A 20517-nucleotide genomic window follows, 5' to 3' on the forward strand; every position below is an offset into this window, starting at 1 on the left:
ATGTATAAATCTAGTGCTTGAATGTGTTTTAACTAAATATATTCCATTCGAACAATTTAGAAACCTTCCCGTCAGGTTTTGCCACCAAATATTTTCCGTTCGAACACAACAAATTATAATTCGAATGGTTGTGAACTTTTCCTGCCATAATAAATTACTTCCCCGATAAGATTTTTTTGTTCGAATTTATTTTTTTCCCGTTCGAATGGAAAAAATTTTTTGAGACGATTTAATTTGTCACAAAAAATACTTTTAGAACGGTTATTTGACCATTCGAACGATTTTGTAAAGTCATCAATTTTTTGGGACGAAATTTAAATTTCTTTCCAAAAAATGACTTTTAGGGACGAAATTTTATTCGTCTCTAAATAATTTCGTACCAAAAACTCAAATTTATTGTAGTGATTGTAATAATTACGAGCCATCAAGAAGTCCCAATATATTATATTTTGCTGATTAAATTAATTAGCACTCCCTATTATATATGAGATAATAATGTTGCTGCCGTTGCGTATATACATATTGGAAATGGGAATTTAAATTTTAAAAAAAATGCACACCAAACGGTTAATTAAAATGATCAAGTTTTTAAAACCATTTATTGGAAGTTTTATGTTATATATATTAATTTGAGTAAGAATACGTATCGATTTGTGTATAAAATTAATGCACAGGCCGGCCAGAATCGTTGAAAGTAGCTAGGGACGATGTTAATTAGGATCTTACTTATGTATATATGCATGGGACCAAGTTGGAGACTTAAATTAGTGACATTTTTCTAGGAAATAATTAGCCAAACCGTAGATTAATAAGAGTTCACTTTTTTGTTCATATTTCATTGAAAATCGATCTCATAATGGATTAAAGAGTATGGATCGACTCATAACATTTAATGTTGTCCAAAATACATAATTAAATAGTAACAATAAATAATCTCTAATTCAAAAGTTATATATGACTTGAGTGTAAGTACAAATGAAGTTGATGATCAGCTGGGGGAGATCACGTTGGTTTTCATGGAAAACAACATGTCGTGAGATAAAACACTAATTAGTGGCAATATCTAAGAACTTGTAACCCTTGATACCAAAAACGTATCCAAGGAATATACATTTGCAAGCTATAGGGTCAAATTTGGTTTGAGACCTGTGTAATTTAAAAGCAAAACACAAACAACCAAAGATTCTCAAATGGACATAAGAAGGAGAAGGCTGAAATAACGTCACGAAAGGAGACTTGTGTTTCAAGACAGGAGCTGGTAGCCTATTAATGATGTGAGTGGCTGTTAGGACAGCATCACCCCAAAATTTGAGAGGCATATGAGATTGAAATAGTTGGGCTTGAGCTATATTCATAATGTGTTGATATCTTCTTTCCACAACAGAATTTTGTTGTGGAGTTTCAACATAACTATGTTGATGAATGACCCCTTTAGAATTTTGAAATTGGGTCAAAGAAACTTCAGTATCATAATCAGTATGAATTTTCTTGATTTTAGTATGAAATTGTGTCTTAGTGATTCAAAAGAAATTTTATGCGAGGGATACAACTTTTGTCTATCTTACACGTATATAATCATCAACAATAATTAAGAAAAATTTGTAACCTTCAATAGTGGGGATGGAGGATGGTCCCCAAACATCACAATGTATAAGGTCAAAAGGAAATTCAGAAAAAAAAAAAAAAAAAAAAAAGAAAGAAAAAAAAGAGAGTATTATTTGGAAATGGGGGCTTTCCTTGTTTGGCTAGTGGACAAACTGTACATGGGATATCAAATACAATCAAACTAGGAATGAATTTATTTAGAAAATTCATCCTTGAAACATAAGGATGTCCTGATCTATTGTGCCAAAATTCAAACAGAGAACATTTGGAATATGCAGAACAAACAGATGGTTGCAAAGTTCTATTAGAACTAAAGGATGTAATAGAAGAAACACGAAATTTTTTTGGTAAATAAGAAAAAGAAGAGCCTGATTCTTGCAATATGTAGAGGCCTCCTCTTTGTCTACCCGCTCCAATCACCTTCTAGTGGATTAGGGCCTGAATAAAGCACACATAAGATTCACTATAAAGAAGACAATTTGCAAATAATGGAAATTTAGTTATCTTGCTAATGGAAATTAGCTTGAAGGTAAACCAAGGAACATATAAAACATCTTGAAGAATCAAATGTTCAGAAACTCTAACTGTACCAACATGTGTAACATAGATAAAATGACCATTAAGGAGTTTGACAACTGTATTAACAATAGACGTGATAGAAGAAAAAAAGGTAGTGCAAGGAACTGTGTGATCTGATGCTCCCGTGTCAAGGATCCAGGAAGAACAGTTAGAAATAGAGAATTCAATTTGAGCTGAAGAAAAAATAGAATAAGTATGGTTGAATGAATTATGAGAAGATATATCAGAAAGTGGAGCCTATGACATTAACAGAATGGGTGGATTCAGAAGATGTGTGTAAATGAAGCATATCAAGAGCTATTGATATAGAGTCTCAGTTAAGGAAAATGGAGACGCAATCGGGGAAGAGTTGTCACTACGAACAAGTTGATTTGTCATGGACTGCTACATTAGTTTGGACTTTTATCCTGGAGGAAAACCATGAAGCTTATAGCACTTCTTGATTACATGGTTAGTCAGTCCACAATGCTTACAAATCGACCGTTATTTCTTGAACAAGGGCTTTGTAGAACTTGGATTGTCATACTTAGCATCAAAAGCATGTGCTTCTATAGAAGATGAAGAGTCAACTAAAATTTCTCTTTGTTGCTCTTCTTGCAATACACGTGAAAAAACTTTGTTAAGAGCATGTAAGGGCTCCATAAATAGGATCTAAGCCCTTGTAGATAAAAAAAAAAAAAAGTAAATAAATAAATTCATTTAGGCCTGCTAGAAATTGGAGAATATGCTATTGTTCAAAGTATGGACTGCTCCACAAGAACAAGCCAGAATTGGCTTGTAATTGATCAACTCATCCCAATGAGTTTCTAGGTTAGTAAAATAGGCACTCACAGAGAGCTGACCTTGAGAAAGAGTAGAAATGAGCTTCTGTAATTGAAAAATGTGTGGACCATTTTTCTGAGAGAAACGTTCTATGAGTATATCCAAATCTCAAAAGCAGAGGATATGTTTATTACACTAGCAAAGATTTCACTCGAAACAGAGTTGAGAATCCAAGAAATTACCATATTGTTGCAACACATTCAAGAAGAAAGTAGAGGATCAGTAGGATTTACTAGTTTGAGGATTGTACCGTCGACGAACCCTAGCTTGTTCTTAGCAGACACTGCCATGGTCATAGATCTTGCCCAGGTGTGGTAGTTGTCTCCATGTAGCGGATGTGTGATAAGAATTGACTTCAGGATTGTCATTTGGATGCAAAAAAAGGACTAGTAGCATCATCTGGAAGACTGGATTGAGTAGGTGTAACTGGCACCATGGAAGAGTAGGTGCGGGCTTGGAAAATCTCGATTAAGTGCGGACTTGAAAAAATCTGATACCATAACAGAGATAAAGAAGGCTAGAAACTTCTTGTATTGAAATGAAAGAACTCTACAAGATATATATATCACTAAACCAACTAACATACAATTAGTTACAATTTAGTTAACAAACAAATTAGTATTACATCTGAGATAAGCACATAGTAAAAGTATAAAAGATATACAAATGACACTCGCGTGTTGCGATACTAACTCATGTAGCTTTAAATGTTGGATTACATGGGAAAGCACGAGCAATTCCTTAATTCCGTTTAAATTCAATCGCTAGCCGTAGGTACGGGGAGACGTGGATTTTTAACAAGCCATTGTTTGGAATTTGGGAGATATATTTTGACATTTGTGAACATTTTGAAGAGTTATATATTATCATGCTAGCTTATAGTTATATATATGTTTTATGTAATTTGGTAAAGAAAACGTCTTTGACTATCAAAAGTCCCTCTGAATTTAAAAGTGATTTTGTTACCTTAATCATCATCATCTAATTATCAAGCTAGCTTGTATGATCTGCACGTTAATACCTTATAATGGTAATGAAACGAAATTCTTATAACATGTTCCATTATTATTATATATATGCCGGCATATACGTGTGCAGGCCAGGGTTTTTTCCACCATCTTGATCTATAAAGCTGCCTAGACGTTGTAACATATAAGTAAGATTAACTATAAAATGTTATATTCCAAAACATAATCATAATGTCATAATATTCACATCTCGAAAGTTATCCAAAAGTCTGTATCAAAATAAGTAATGGAGACAGCACTTCATAAGTACAAACCTGAAATAAAACTACTGCACTAAAATGGAATCCAAAAGTTAGAGCACCAACTCCATATGATCCTCAAACGTCCTCTAATGTCTACTCAACCTCGTCTAGCTGGTTGAGTCCTGATTCCTAATCCCTTAATACATCGTCTACCATTCCGAGGGAATGGTAGTTGAGACTACCTAGTGAGATTTACATATCTCAGGAAGTACAATTCCTAAACTACCAAAAGTATGATAGGCACGTATGATAGTAATATGACATGTATGCATCTTGAGATAGACTTGAACATGACTTAAAAATCACATGTCTATATAAGCATAGCATGACTTGACTTGTACGTGACATGACTTGACATGAACATGGCATGACTACCTGAACATGACACCTTGTTAACATATAAATGTTTGTTTACATGAATTGCATATACTCCATGACTCCCCACTGGTCGTGTGCTCCTACTGATAATGCATCACATCACAGGCATCTGCGCTAGCTATGAGTACATCATGACAATTGAACTTGTAAATGTGTGTAGTTTGGCACAATTGTCGTTGGTTGTCTAACTTTAATCTAGAAATCAGTTACTTCGGTCTCATTCGAAACCATTTGATTGTACTTTGTCAACTTAGGAGATTCCACATCCAATATAATCTTTCCATAGTGGACGGAGACGCTTCACTAGAATAATTCTCCATCCTAGCACCTAGGATCGCGATAAAATAAAAGGACTCTTGTATGACTTAGATACATTTCATGGCATACTCAATACTTATAACATACTGGCATTCATGGCATGTAGCATAATAACATGTAACAGATAACATGACATTCATGGCATGTGACATATAATCATATACAATAATTGTGACATGGCATAGCATATTATAAATAATTATAGTGAGTATAATAAACATGAATATAAAGTTTTTACCACCACACATACGTAAAATATTGAGAATAAGTTAGAAGCTAACTTATAGAAATGTAGTGTGAGAGCGAAGCGTGATAGTGTAAGCCGAAATGAGAAATATTCTAGGTTTAGAATATCTCGCATAATCTTCCTAATTATAAAACTTACTAACTTCGGGCCAGATTTACAAAATTACCCATCAACTTATGGCAAACTACAAATTTGCCTTTAAAAATAAGGATTTTGCGAACAAACTTCAAAACTTACCAAAATTTATATTTCTCATGTAATTTTCATCCTAAATCCAAAAATGAAATCAGAATTTTTTTCAAACTAACCCCAACTATAAGAAACTCTCTTGGTCAATTCATGTATAGGCTTAAATTCAAGCTTTTGTTGCTACTTAGCCATTTAACACTCTTAACATGCTTAGACCGAAAATGATAACTCTCAAAATCATATCCTTAGTTCTAAACTCATGTTAAAACACTAAATCACACATTCCGTAAAAACTTAGAACTCATTACATCAAGGAAAAAGCCAAAACATCAAGATTATGTCAAAATGAACCAACTCTTGATGTTCTTGTTCTAACACATTCATATCAACTACAAGGACTTCAAAAGTCCATAAATAACTTTCCTAATATGTTCATCATTCAAACCTAAGTACTAGCATGCTTGACTAATCGATCAAAAATCACAAAACACAACATAGAACACTCGGTTTGCATGATAATTGAGCATGCATGCTTTTGGACTAAAAACAACGTGACTAGATTCTTGATTTTCATGCAAGAAATCTAGCATGTCATAGCAAACATTTCATCCAAACAAATTATCAAACCCGAGAGCGTCTAGATTGAGTTTAAAACAAACTCTTTCATGTTCACCATCATTCCAACAAAGATCTAAACCATAACGCCTCAAAACTCATTCTAAATCTATATATGAAAACCTCTAGAACAAAATTATAAAGATCAAGGCTATAGAATCAAGATCCTATAGCTAAAATCACTACTAAACCAAACAAAGCTCCTTTTGAACCAATTAGTTTCTACCTCTTCAAAAATCATGCAAAAATCATTTTGTAAAAATACTAACATGCTTTGAATCAAATCATAACTTGCATAAAATCATGTTAACACTTCATCAAATCAAGATCTACAAAAATTTCATCAAAATCTCACAAAACATCCAAAGTTCATCACAAACACCAAAACCTGTCAACACCGAACGTTTTTCACAATCAACACCCATTTTCATCAATCAAATCTATAAGAAAAATTCACCAACACATACCCAAGTAAACTAGACTCAATGCTAGATAAAATTAAAAAGATTAGAACCCAAGAAATACTCACAAAGGGGTTGGAATGAAGCAAGCAAAAATTGCCTAGTTTTTCCTCTACTCTAGCTCTCAGTTCCTCTCTTGGAAGGATGGGAAATTGTGTACAAGTGTGGGAGGAAAGTGAAGAGGGTGTGGGGGTGTATAAGGGCTGACGTTGGGTGGGTGAGTAAATGACCATTTGATGTAATTTTGACTTGTGAAAGGAGGGAGAAAAGCTTATGGGAGTGGGGCTAGTTTTCTATTGTTACATGCCAAGTGGGTGAGGGGTGTGGTGTGGCTTGTTTGACTTGTCATTAAGGTACTAGTTGGAGTTTGTCATGAGGTCGCACGAGAATTATGGTATGAAATTATAAGGTGGAGAAAACTTGGGCAAAATGGTATTTTCTGTTGGACTAAAATGAGGCCAACTGAATGGTGTTCATTTGGGGTATAGTTAGGGTTTTGGTTAAGGCATGGTTCAAATGGTGTTCAAATGAAGTTCAAATGGTATTTTCAACTTCATTTGTTCTATATTGCAATCGCTAAGAAAATGTGAAAATGGATGATGAATGCCGAATACCAAGAGTCACCAGTTCATAAATAGCCTTATCATCTGACTTATTAGCCAAATATCTTTCCTACTGCCCCCCCAAGCACGAATGGTAGATGCTAAGGAAACTAGTGATTGAAGTCTATAATACCTCATATATTGATCAAAAGGGTTGTTGGAAGAAGACAATTGAGTTATTGTTAGAAGAGAAAAGATTCAAAGTAAAAGTGCAAATTGATCTTTTTTTTTGTAAAAATAGGACAGTACCCCAAGTTTATTAATAATCCTCACTTATGGCGGAGGAAAATCGTGGTTACAATCAGACACCTAGGGGCTATAAATAATCATAACTGCCCAAACCCAGGCATAAAAAGAACTAAAGAAACGATACAAGCCTATCAAAGGAAACACACCACCTGCAAAAGCAAAGTTAGCACTAGCAAAAAAAGAACAAAACCAAACAAAACAAGAAATAAAATAAAACCCGTCTTGTCTAATCTTTTGATTCCTCTCAGCATCCTCGGCATGTCCCCAAGTATATACCACTCCATATGTTGCCCCATCGCACTAGACTTTGCAAGCCAATCTGTAGCTTTGTTCCCCTCTCTGTGGCGCCCTCAATCCCCCTTATACAAATACACAGGGATCGAGACGCCAGGATGGTGACAACACGGTCACGCATCCCAAGGAAGTGCCAGTGTGTGTACATGCAACAGTTTACAAATAAAATAACGCAGTGGATAGTCAACTAAGTACCAGAATTTATTTACAATCAAACATCAGTAAAAATTTGAATCGCAGTTATACAGTCATCCATAAAAATATATTACAATAGTTTTCATATAAACAAACGAGTGATCCCAGATTACTCCTCGGGCAGAGCCGTCTCCTCAGGCTCGCCATCCTCCTCCTCATCTGCATCAAAATTTGCGTTACCACAAAATGATATCGCATATAAGTATGACCCCAAATAACAACATAATATAAAATGCATTAAATGCAACTAACATGCATGCACATGAAAAATATGTATTTTACTCAACACATTATTTTCTCCGAAAATAATTATTTCAACACACGCCAAAATCCCATTTTGGCCCAAAATATCCGTAAAACATTTTCCCAGAAAATGATTTACCCAGAAATCCAACTCGCACTATTTTCCCAGAAAATAGTGCATTAATTCCATATGCACCATGCATTAATTCCATATGCACCATGGCCTCCCCTATGGACCATCCGCACGTCCTGGCTTCGTAGCGGTGCTCAGTTCCGCGCCCTGCGCGTACATGGCCAAGCACCCACACTACGCAACGAGCGATGCCCAGTTCCGCGCCCAGCGCGTACGTGGCCAGACATCCTCTAGTCCCCGCTAGTAGAAGGACCACGGAGTCGGCACGAGATCATCTCGTCCGATCCCATTGTCGCCCGGCGACAATCCAGGGGACGTTACTCAATATATTCCGCTCCCGAGTAACCAGAGGAGCTCCACCGAGTTAATACCTCATCTCGGCTTGGGGTCGTGATACACACGCACCCAAAATCCATTCTCACATGAAAACCCAGTTTTCATAAACACATGAACATGAATGCAATACACGAAAACCCAGTTTTCTTTACAAACATGATCATGCATGAAATAATGATATGAACATGCACCAACACTGATCCAACATCCATCCAGAACCAATCCCAACAAATCCAATCAAAACAACTCATCAACAACCAAACCAAATAAACCAAACCAACTAAACAACTCCAATCACAAATCCATCCGACCCCCGAACTCCTCGGACTCAGTCCGGCATGCCAAAAATACAGTGAAATGGGTTAGTGCAAAAATACATTTAAATTACGAAAGGTCTTTGGAGAAATACTTACAATGCTATATAATAATTTTTCGAGGATCACAGGTGCGCTCGAAGTGGAAAAATAGCTGTCGAACAGTGTAAAATACACTGTAGCCGTGGGTCACAGATACCCACTTTTCAACGGTCACAAACGAAGACTCAAATTTGATAGAGTAGGGCCTAGGGAGGTCGGTGAAGTTAGTGGTGGTGAAGGTTGGCCGTGGGTGGCGGCGCAATGGGCGGTAGAAGACCAAAATACCCAAATCGAAAATGTAGATGGTGGAGCTTCACCGGTGACTGATCGGAGCTGGGGTTGGATCCAATGGGTTGCCAAGAGGTCGAAGATGATGTGGTAAGAAGATGGTGGCCAATGGTGGTGCGACGGCGGCGCAGCGGCGGAAAGAGTGCCGCAGCTTCCAGCTGTGCGTAGAGGCTCACGGCGGCTCAAGGGAGGCTGGAATTGATGGGGGTTGGTCGCCGGCCGATGGGGGAGCTGCTGGGCTGGGCGGTGCAGGCCACGGCGGCGTGACGGCGGTGGGTTGAGGGTGAACGACGGACGCACGGGAGAGAAGGAGAAGCAGTTCGCGCGCGGGAGATAGGCTGAAAGGAGAAATAAGGGGAAAAAGAAAAGAAAGAGAAAAGAAAAGGAGGAAAAGAAAAAATAGAAGGAAAAGAAATGAGGTCCAATCCTCATAACTTGGGTCACAAAAATGATCCAACGGAAACAATTTCAAAACCTCAAGTTAAATAAAATAATTTAAACATAATGGTAAAGTAAAATTAAAATAATTAAATATCACAGTAATTAATTAAATATGAAAAGAAATTTAAATGCAAAACAATAAATAAATATTAAGAAAGCACATAAAAATAATTTTCACCAAATTAAAATTATAAAAATAAACTCACTAAAAATCCAACCAATTTTAAAATAAGAGAATAAATTTTGAATAAAATAAAAATAATCATTCAATAAAAATACACTAAAATACGGGGTGTTACACTCTCGAAAGGCATGCCACACTAAGCAAACCATAGAATCCATGATGGCAAAAATTTCCTCCCAATAGTGTCTTCCAAATACCAAACCCCATCTTCTTCTTTTGCACCATGAAACCACCACTTGCGAATCAAGCTCAATTTCCACAAAACCAATCCCCAAATTTTTACGAACTTTAAGACTATGCAAAAGAGCTAATAACTCCGCTCTATTATTCGAACCAACACCAATTGGAGAAATAAAAGCTCGAGCCAAATTGCCTTGATCATCTCTGATAATACCACCCACCCTGACAGCCCAGGATTGCCTAAGTTGCTACCATCTGTGTTTAACTTGAGCCAATCTTGAGTTAGTTTTTTCCATGCCACCAGCTAAGGGTCACGCCTGGACGGAACTATAGGTGAAATGTTCAAAGAATGTAAAATCTGAGTGTCATACCTGTAACATTTAGAAACCTTATGAATGTTGTGGCTTATTGAACAAACAAACAAATCCAATTTTTAATGGATTGCCAAACTGCAGTACAAGACTCGTGACGACCCTCTTGCAAGCAACACATCTACGACTCCAAAGACACAAATAAAGAAAAGAAGGGAGAAGCTTCACAATAATTCCCACTTGGGTAGAAGAAGATGCACGTCTAAACCATGCCTCTACCGTCTCTTTCCAAGTGCCACCGATAGGTAGACCAAAGATAGCACAATAATATCTCCACACCCTTTTAGCAAAATTCTCTTGGAACAACAAATGATTTTGATCTTCATAGTTACCCTCATCACAACTATCACACTTAGAAACAATTGGGACACCAATACGACAAATACGATCATCAATACTAAGTGTAAATTGATCGTATATATGTGAAGAAGAAGCTTGAATGAGAATTGGACAAGCTAAAGACTACCTTTTAAATATAAACATGAGCACATGACAAAACATCATATCTCTTCATATCTTACTTGATCAACATTACAAGATATGCTAGAATCATTTCGTCCAAAGTTTTTTTACTAGGCCAGGGAGATTAAATACAACTTGTCTCCTCATTTTTTATGGATATTCTCAAAAAGTTATTTTTCTCCTAAATGTTGAACCCCTTCCGTTATCTGCCCCAAATGGCCTTGAATTTGAGCTCCCTCACTTTCCAGCTCCTCTACTTATGGTTGAAAGTCACGAACATTCCAATTCGTCAACTTTTTCAACGCTTATTTCATGTCCTTGTAAGCAAGCATTCGACGCAATTCAGAAATCTGATTGTTAAACAGATCAAACTCACTCACTCTCACTAGTAATCTTCGTCATGGTTGTAATAGGGGCAGCATATTAAATACTAAGAGTTCTTGATTTTGCAATTATCTCATAATCAATCTTGCAAGTCAAACGTCTTTATGCTCCTATCATGGCATTAATAGCCTTAGTGGAGAAAATAGGTGGTTGAAGTGTGAAGAGTTCTTGATTCAAATATGGAACATTATTGGAAGAAAACTACTCGGTCATAAAAATTGTTTTGGATAAACAAAAATTAGGTCAAGGAAAATATGTGAACCTTTTCTTGTGATAAGGATGATTCTTTTAAACAAAAATTCTAAGCTTTCAAATCTTTACAAAATCTCATTTGTCAAAAATATCTAGTGAATTTGAAGCTCTTTCTGCACTAAGTCAATAGAGCTAGCCCCATAGCTCTGCAACACTTACCTAGGCCCACGCAGTTCTAGTTATTTAGCTCTCTATATTTTCAACAAAGGCTCATTTCCTTGATGCACTAGTTATTGCGATCCTTTTTAGTGATTCCAAAAGGGAGAGAAGTTTAGAATAAAACATTAGCATTATTAATGTTTTTGATATCTGGATATTTACTTATACTTGATTTGATTTAATTTTTCTTCAATTATTAAGCATGTAGATACATGCTTGGAGTTAAGTTTATTTATATCTCTTGCTTGAGAAACTAATGCACATTCTCATGGAGAGCTTAAGCATCACTATTGATATTAAAGTTTTAAGTGTTTGTCATCATAAAAAATTGGGAGATTGTTGAACACAAGGTTTCAAGTATCATAAAATTCTATATCTACTTATGAATTTTGATGATAACAAACAAGTTCAAGTATAACAAAGTCTCAAGTTGTCCACACCCATCATCCATCATCCAAAATCATCCACACCCATTATCGAGATCAATCATAATAATATTTTCTTCTAACTACCATAACAAACATTTTCAAAGTTCTCATTCAGATAATAAAAGAAACCCAACATTTTCTAAGGGCCAACCAAATTAAATAACCCCAACAACAACAAGTGTCAATGCCCAACAAATGAACCAAATTAAATTAAATGTTCCAAGTGTCATTCCCACTTCCAAGTTGTGCCTAAAAAAAATATGAAAAGATTTTACTAAGGAAAATATTTTTTGACCTACATGATATATCAGTACAGGAAAACCATAAATATGAGTACCAGTTTGGGTGGCCAAGAGACTAAAACCTCTATCTATATATAATGCCATCAAATTCTTTATGGCCTTGCACTTGAATTGACATTCTTTATGGTCTTCTCGGAGAATTTTCCTTCGGCTATTTTGGAATATATTAAAAGAAAGTCCTCGGACCATAGCCCTCTTGTGGTTAAGTTATCTCATTCCCCTACTAGGTATGGGCCCTCCCCTTTCAGGTTCCAAAGTATGTGGTGTTTGCATGAGTCATATCAAAGTTGTGTGAAAGAAGTATGGATAGACCTGTATATGGGTCGAGTTTGGTGAAACTAGCTGCTAAACTTAAGCATACTAAGGTTGCGCTTCGAGCAAGGAATTCTTCTGTGTTTGGGTGGATTGATCAGAATATAAAGGTGTTGGAAGATAGGCTGGAAGGCTTGGAATCCCAGCTGCAGTTGAATTTCTCAGAGGATATTGAGTCTGAGTATCTTATTTCCAAGATGGAGCTTAAGGTGTGGGAAAAGAGAGAAGAAGTCCGAGTGGCTCAAATCGCTAAGAAGAAATGGTTAAAGGAAGGGGATAAGAATTCAAAAATTTTTCATGCAGTGGTAAATTAGAGAAGACGGAGCTCAATCATCTCGCAAATGATCCTTGAGGATGGGACGGTGCTAAGTTCTCCAGAAGCAGTACATATGGGTGTTGTGGAGTACTTTCGGGAGTTTCTATCAGAGGACGTGGAAACGGAAGTGCCTGATTTGCAGACATTACTGACTTCGGAAGTATCTTTGGTTGAAAATGATGAGTTGTGTAGGCCCACGGAAGAGGAAGTGCATGCAGCAGTTTTTTCCATTCCGCAGCAAAGCAGCCCTGGCCCTGACGGGTTTGGATCGTCTTTCTATACCTCATGTTGGTCTGCTGTTAAAAATGATGTTCTGGAAGCGGCAAGGGATTTTTTTAGTGGTACTGAGCTTCCTTTATTTTATGCCTCGTCTTATATTGTTTTGATTCCGAAGGTGGCAAATCCAAAAAACTTTGAGAAATTTCGACCTATAAGTCTTTGTTTAGTGGCGTACAATATCTTTTCAAAGATCATTGTATCACGGTTGATGGGTATTTTGCCGCGGCTGATTTCTCCCGAACAAGGGGCATTCATCCCAGGGTGCAGTATCTTCGAAAATATATCTCTTGCTCAAGAGATGGTGCACGGCCTGAAAAAGAAGACCCAGGAAGGGAATGTTATGGTCAAAATTGACATGGCGAAAGCGTATGATCGGGTGCACTGGGAGTTTTTATTCCAAGTGCTTGCTGGCTTTGGATTTTCTCAAAATTTTTGTCAACTGGTTCGTTCGTGCGAGGGTTCCCCATGGTATTCGGTAATGATGAATGGCTCATATGAGGGTTTCTTTAAGTCAAATAGAGGGCTCCGACAAGGTGATCCTTTATCGCCATATCTATTTATTTTGATGCAAGAGGTATTATCTCGTCTTTTTCGAAAGAATTTTCAGAACAGAAGCATTAGAAAATTCTACCACCCGAGGGGGGCTCCAATGATTTCACATCTGTTGTACGTAGATGATGTCCTAGTTTTTTTAAATGGGAAGAAGAGATCAATGTTTAATTTAATGAAGATATTTGTAGTGTATGAAAAATGGTCTAGGCAACGGATTAGTATGCGCTTTTTATTGCTCCATATGTTAGTGTAGCAAGGCGTCGTGTGTTGTTAAGGAGCACTGGTTCTAGGGAGGGCAAGTTCCCAGTGACTTATTTGGGGGCTCCGTTGGTGGATGGGAGGCTGAAGGCTTATCATTTGGATATGTTGGTGGCCAAAGTGAGAGCAAAAGTTGCTGGTTGGAAGGCTAGATTATTATCACAAGGGAGTCGGCTGGTTCTGTTAAGGCATGTTCTAACTAGCATGGCTTATCACCTTCTAGCTGTTATGGATGTACCAAAGGCGGTTCTTTCCAAGTTGAATACTATTCTTTCCACTTTTCTCTAGGGTGAATATGGAGGCAACGCTAAGATGAAATGGTGTGCTTGGTCTCAGATCAACAAGCCAACTAGTGAAGGAGGCTTGGGATTGAGGAGTTTTTTGGAGATGCAACGTGCCATGCACATGAAGCTGGCATGGTCTCTGTTGTCAACAACTTCGTTGTAGGCTCGGTTTATGATGCACAAATATGGAAAGGGAAAGCATTTATCTTTGGTGGTTCCTACAAGTGCAAGCACTCGACTATGGATATCAGTTGTCTCCATTTTTCTAGAGGTTTGTGAGTATTCAAAAGTGAAGGTAAGGGAGGGGCAGGCGTCGTTTTGGTTTGATAGATGGGTGAGGGATGGGCCGCTATGTGATCTGGTTACTTCAGTTGATCAGCCTCTTCTAAAGATCAGTGATGTTTGGCTTGGTAACTAATGGGATTTCGAGTTACTGGTGCAATTGGTGGGTGAAGAGTTGGCTGATGAGGTTGTAAGGAAAGTTTGTGCTGGCAAAACGGGGGAGGATGTTTTGATCTGGAGGCCAAACCCGAATGGCTAGTTCTCTTCAGCTAGTGCATGGGAGCTAATATGGGTTAAGGAAGAGCAGTCCCCTTGGATAGACTGGATTTGGAATAAGCGACTACCTAGAAAGTTTTCGTTGTGCATATGGAGGGCGAAGTTTAGGTGCCTCTTAGTTGATGATCGCATTCTTAGCCGTGGGGTTCATCTAGCCTCGAAATGTGATTGTTGCTAGTTGCCGCATATGGAAACTCTGGATCATGTTCTGGCAACTGGTGAGGTGGCTCAACAGGTGTGGAGGATGGCTGCGGTAGCACTGGGTGTTCCGTGTATGCAGACGGGAACTTGGTGGAGTCGAGTAACAATATGGTTTTCGTGTGCAAAGAGGTCTACGAAGAAGGGCCTTCTTATTGGCTTGCTCCCTAACGTTTTGACTTGGTGCCTATGGAGAAGGCGGTGTAGAGCAAGGATGGAAGGGATTCAAGATAATGTGGCGGGCGTTTGGAGATCTATTCGAACTTGGCTGGGAGCTATAGTGATAGATGATAGAAATGTTCTTGGATCATTTGATGACTTATGCTTACGGGAATTGGCCATTCCAATGCATCGTCGCCGTGGTAAACATGTGCGGCTCATAGCTTGGCAAAAGCCACCTGCTGGGTGGTGAAAGTTAAATGTGGATAGTAGTTGTAGGGGTAATCCAGGTACCTGTGGTGGTGGTGGAGTGGTGCGAGATCATCAGGGAGTGATAATTGGTACATTTTCAGAACAGTTTGGTGTTGGAATGAACACTGAGGCAGAGCTGCATGCTCTCTTACATGGCATGAAAATGTGTAAGCAATTGGGTAAATTGTTTTGGAAAATGATTCGAATGTGATAGTGGACTGGCTTAGAGCTCGTTGTTGTACGTTATGGTATTTATGGGATTATTGGAATGAGTTACTTCACGAGCTTGAAGGTTTTTCCTATCAAGTAGTTCATCAAGTCTGAGAGGGAAATCAAGCTGTGACGCCCCGACTTCCACGTACAAAAGAAAACACGGGAATCGTAACGTCGGGATGATGACAACACGGGTCACGCATCCCAACGATATACCAAGTGTGTGCAACATGAAAAAGTGCACAATAAAAATGATTCACACAAAACAAACCATTTATCAAACACTGTAGGCGGGAATCACAGGTGGGACTCTACCACCGTCCCTGCTTACCACCATCCCTACAGCGTGCACCGTAGGCTGGAATCACAGGCGGGACACAACTACCATCCCTGCTTACCACCATCCCTACCACGTGCACCGTAGGCGGGAATTGTAGGCGAGACTCTGCCACCATCCCTGCTTACCACTATCCCTACAGTTCCTTTCCACACATTGAATACTTATCACACACAATGAATACTTATCAGAGCACTGTAGGCGAGAATCACAGGCAGGACACAACCACCATCCCTGCTTACCACCATCCCTATAGTCTCTTTTCTTTTTTCTCAAACCAGTCAATCCAATCGTTTCAAACACACTCAGAATCATAACACATGAAAACCCAGTTTTCAATAAACACATGAACATGAATGTATGTACACAAAAATCCAGTTTCATTTACAAACATGATCATGTGTGCAATATGCTATGTACATGAACAATGCCATAACAATAACCAACAATGCAAACCAAATACACAACAACTCCGTCCACAATCCGTCCGACCCCCGAACTCCTCGGACTCAGTTCGGCATAACCAACCAGTTCACAGATAACATGAGTTAGTGCAAAAATACATTTAAATCATAAAGGTTCTTTAGGAAAATACTTACAGCGCTATATTATAATTTTCGAAGGATCACGAAGCTGCAAGAAGTGGCGGCTCAGCAATGTAACAGTGTAAAATACATTGTGGTCGTGGGTCTCAAAAACCCACTTTTCAATAGAGACAATCCAAGACCCGAAATTGATAGGCTAGGGCCTAGAGAGGTCAGTGAAGCCAATGGTGGTGGTGGTTTGCCGTGGGTGGCGGCGCAAATGGTGGTTTTAAGGCAAAAAATGTCAAAATCGGAGATGGAGATAGATGAGCTTCACCGGTGGTAGATCGGAGCCAAGGATAGGTGCATTAGGTTGCTAAGAAGTCGAGGATGAAGTGGTGAAAAAATGGTGGCCGGAGGTGGCGCCCGAACGAAGTGAAGGCCGCGGCTTTGGACGGTTCGTGGAGGCTAATGGCGACGCGATAGGAGCTGAGAATGGAGGGAGGTGGTCGCCGACCGGTGAGGAAGCGAACGGCAGCGGCGGTGAGGGCCACGGCGGCCCGGTGGCGATGGGCTGGGCGAGCGACGGAATGCACGGGGAGAAAGAGGGAGGATGTCGCGCGGGAAGGGGAAAAGTAGAGGAAGAAAAAGAAAATGGGAAGAAAGAAAATAAAGGGAAAAGAAAAAGAGAAAAAGAGAAGTAAGGGGAAAGAAATGAGGTCCAATCCTCACATCTTGGGTCACAAAAATGATTCAAAGGAAATGATTTTAAAACATCAAATCAATTAAAATAATTTAAACATAATGATATAATGAAAATAAAATAATTAAATCCAACAATCAATTAATTTAAAATAAAGAACAATTTAAATGCATAACAATAATTAATATTAAGAAAACATATCAAATTTAATTTTCACAATTTAAAGATCATAAAATAAACCATTTAAAATATCCGACAAATTTAAAACAAGAGAATAAATTTTTGAATTAATAAAAATAATCTTTCAATAAAAATACACTAAAATACGGGGTGTTACATTCTCCCCCCCTTAAAAAAAATTTCGTTCTCCAAATTTGTAAGGTCATACATCACGCTAAAACAGGATACAGGATACAACCAGAACACGCTTGAGACAACATACAATCACCAACGCTCAAAAGCATAAGTAATGCTCTCTCAAGTCTACTTCCATAGGCAATTCCATCGTACTCGCATTAAACTTCCAATGGCACATCACGCCCAATATTCCTATGGTGGCTATGTTATACAAAATCTCATTTTTCCAAGAACCTTAATACAACATCCAATAAATTCCAATGATTAATAGCTCCATACAATAATCCATGCTAACCTCAATCAACTTATATGCTACAACTTCTAAACTTCCATTGAATTCTACCTTTGGTAACCTAATGGCCACTTCCAAGGTTAACCATCAATAACAAAATTAGTCCAACTGAGTAATTAATCTCCAACTACAAGTATCGTCTCCAAAATTCAAGTCACCACTAATTCCTCAAGATCAGCACAAAATCTAAACTCCTAACTATAACCACAAATTTCACGCTTCTGCTGCGCACTCTGATAATTCACCACATGCATAAAATTTATGTCCTCATAAAACTAACACCATCAAGTACAAGGTGGTTCCATACCTACTAACGAAAAACTCTTACCACCTTTTGGTAGAAAATAATTTCTTTTCCGAAACCAGGAGTTATCTCTCATATTCCTCAATTACTCCCGCTGCCTTGATCAAAATCAATATTCCTCAAAATACATCCACTATCACAGATAGAAAACCAATATCAATCAACCTCAACATCCCAAATTGCAAACAAGTAACATCACCCAAAAATACGCCCATCTCGTCTAAGATAAGGAACATATCTTAAAAAGTTCGATTCCAACTCGGTCAATCGATAAGAGCGCCTATAAACCTCTACCCGACAACCTAAACCCAAAAACTCATAACCTACATTCTTAATAACATCTAATCTAGCGGTGAATAAACTCACTACGAACCATCATTGACTCCACCTTGCAATACATCAAAAAATGACTGGAAATATAGACATAAATAATTATGATTTGCTTGTTCTTGAAAATATTTTATCCCCGAAGCGTCGTAGAGAATTGAGAATTCAAATTTTTTTGAATTATAGGGATATAAACAGTATCTATAGAAATACAGTATTTTTCAATGGAAATAGGATAAAAAATCAGTAACTCACCCACCTACTTCTACTTCTATGAGCTAGTATCAGTACGACTAGTTCTTTCAATAGCACATCACTACTAAACCTCAAAGCAAGCCATACTGCTCAAATCATCAATCCACCAAAAGCCAATGCAAATCACCCAAAGATCCTAATGCTTTATTAACTCACCTACTTGATCATATTATCCACCGCTGATGCCTAAGCTTCAACTTCCAAGATCTTATCATACACTAAACATGATGCCCCATCAATCTCTTTTCAAGTTAAATAACAATGTCCTTAATTCAACCAACTGGGTGCTCAATCTCCAAAAGAAAGTACAACCTCAAAATTTAAATTCCTAGGTAACCTCAAGTCACAATTAATTCATGAAGATAATCACAATAATTATTGTCAACCTTCATTCCATTGAGTAACCCGTTTCGACTACACACTCCAATTGACTCACAAAAAACTCCAAACCAAAATCTCTTGAATTTAATACTATTGTATTTATTCATCTTCAATACCTACTCAAGACACTTCTTCCAAGTCAAAAATGAGACAAGGACCCCTGTACTCTCCGAAATGCATACACACTCACCACTACTACGCATCGATCTCATGCACACTTAGTCAGAACCAATAATTTACCAAACGCGCAAGCGATCCATCACTACCATTTCCATCACTAGACCTATATTCTCGAAATTAACAAGAATCATTTCCTACGTCCAGACCATCTATTATTCCTTAAAATTGATATGGATTAAATTCTCAACCTGTCACTATAACCTTGAGCTAAAAAAATCATTATCTGAACTAGATCAACATCTTCAATCCTCGAAAAATACACAAACTAGATCATTACCTTCCATCTCCAAAGAAGTTCTCTCCTAAAAAAATCTCATATCAGTAACTCAACTCAGATCAATCCTATTTAATTTAGTCCTTCAACTCTGCAATTCTAAAACCTTAAACCAGATAAGAATCATTTCCTGAAATCTTGAAGATCAATGACCTTAATTCTAAAACATTCACCTTATAAAACTTGTAAATTCTAAAACCCCAAATGTTACCAAATTGATTATCAAGGTCGACAAGATCGAAAACTTCTAATCTAAGTAATCCTTCAATTGCTTGTTGAACCTACCACCTTAAATCCAATAAACTTATTTCCTAAAAACTATGAGGCCTCAAACCTTAGGTGACCTTCTCAAAAATCTAACATTGGAATTCGTTGAACTTACAACCTCCTACTCCATAAACTCACTACATAATTTCTACGGAGGCTACGACCTCAATTAACCTAAGCGATTTAAAACTATTTCCCTCCTCAGTTGCGACTTGAGTTCCTACTCTAAAGAGTTCACCCAGATCATGCCATTCCCTTCAAGCCTCGATATTAAAACAAACCAGTTGCCAAGAGTTCAGGCCTACTACACTAAATGTTCAAGCCTAACAGTGACATTCACATTCGTACCATCTTCCTGCCATAGCACAATTCTTAACCCGCCTTTCAACTCCGAACAAAATAAACAAAAAAAAATAAAATAAAATTCCATAAATAAATAATATACGACAAATGAATAAAACCAATGAAGTAGTACACAATAAAATAATTAAAACAAATAAAACCACCTATAATAAAATAAAACAAATAAAATAAATAACATACAATAAAATAAATAAACAAAGAAAGTAGTATGCAATAAAATAAATAAAAC

The sequence above is a fragment of the Juglans microcarpa x Juglans regia genome, chromosome 4D (assembly GCF_004785595.1).
Source record: "Juglans microcarpa x Juglans regia isolate MS1-56 chromosome 4D, Jm3101_v1.0, whole genome shotgun sequence".
In the NCBI taxonomy this organism is placed as follows: domain Eukaryota; kingdom Viridiplantae; phylum Streptophyta; class Magnoliopsida; order Fagales; family Juglandaceae; genus Juglans; species Juglans microcarpa x Juglans regia.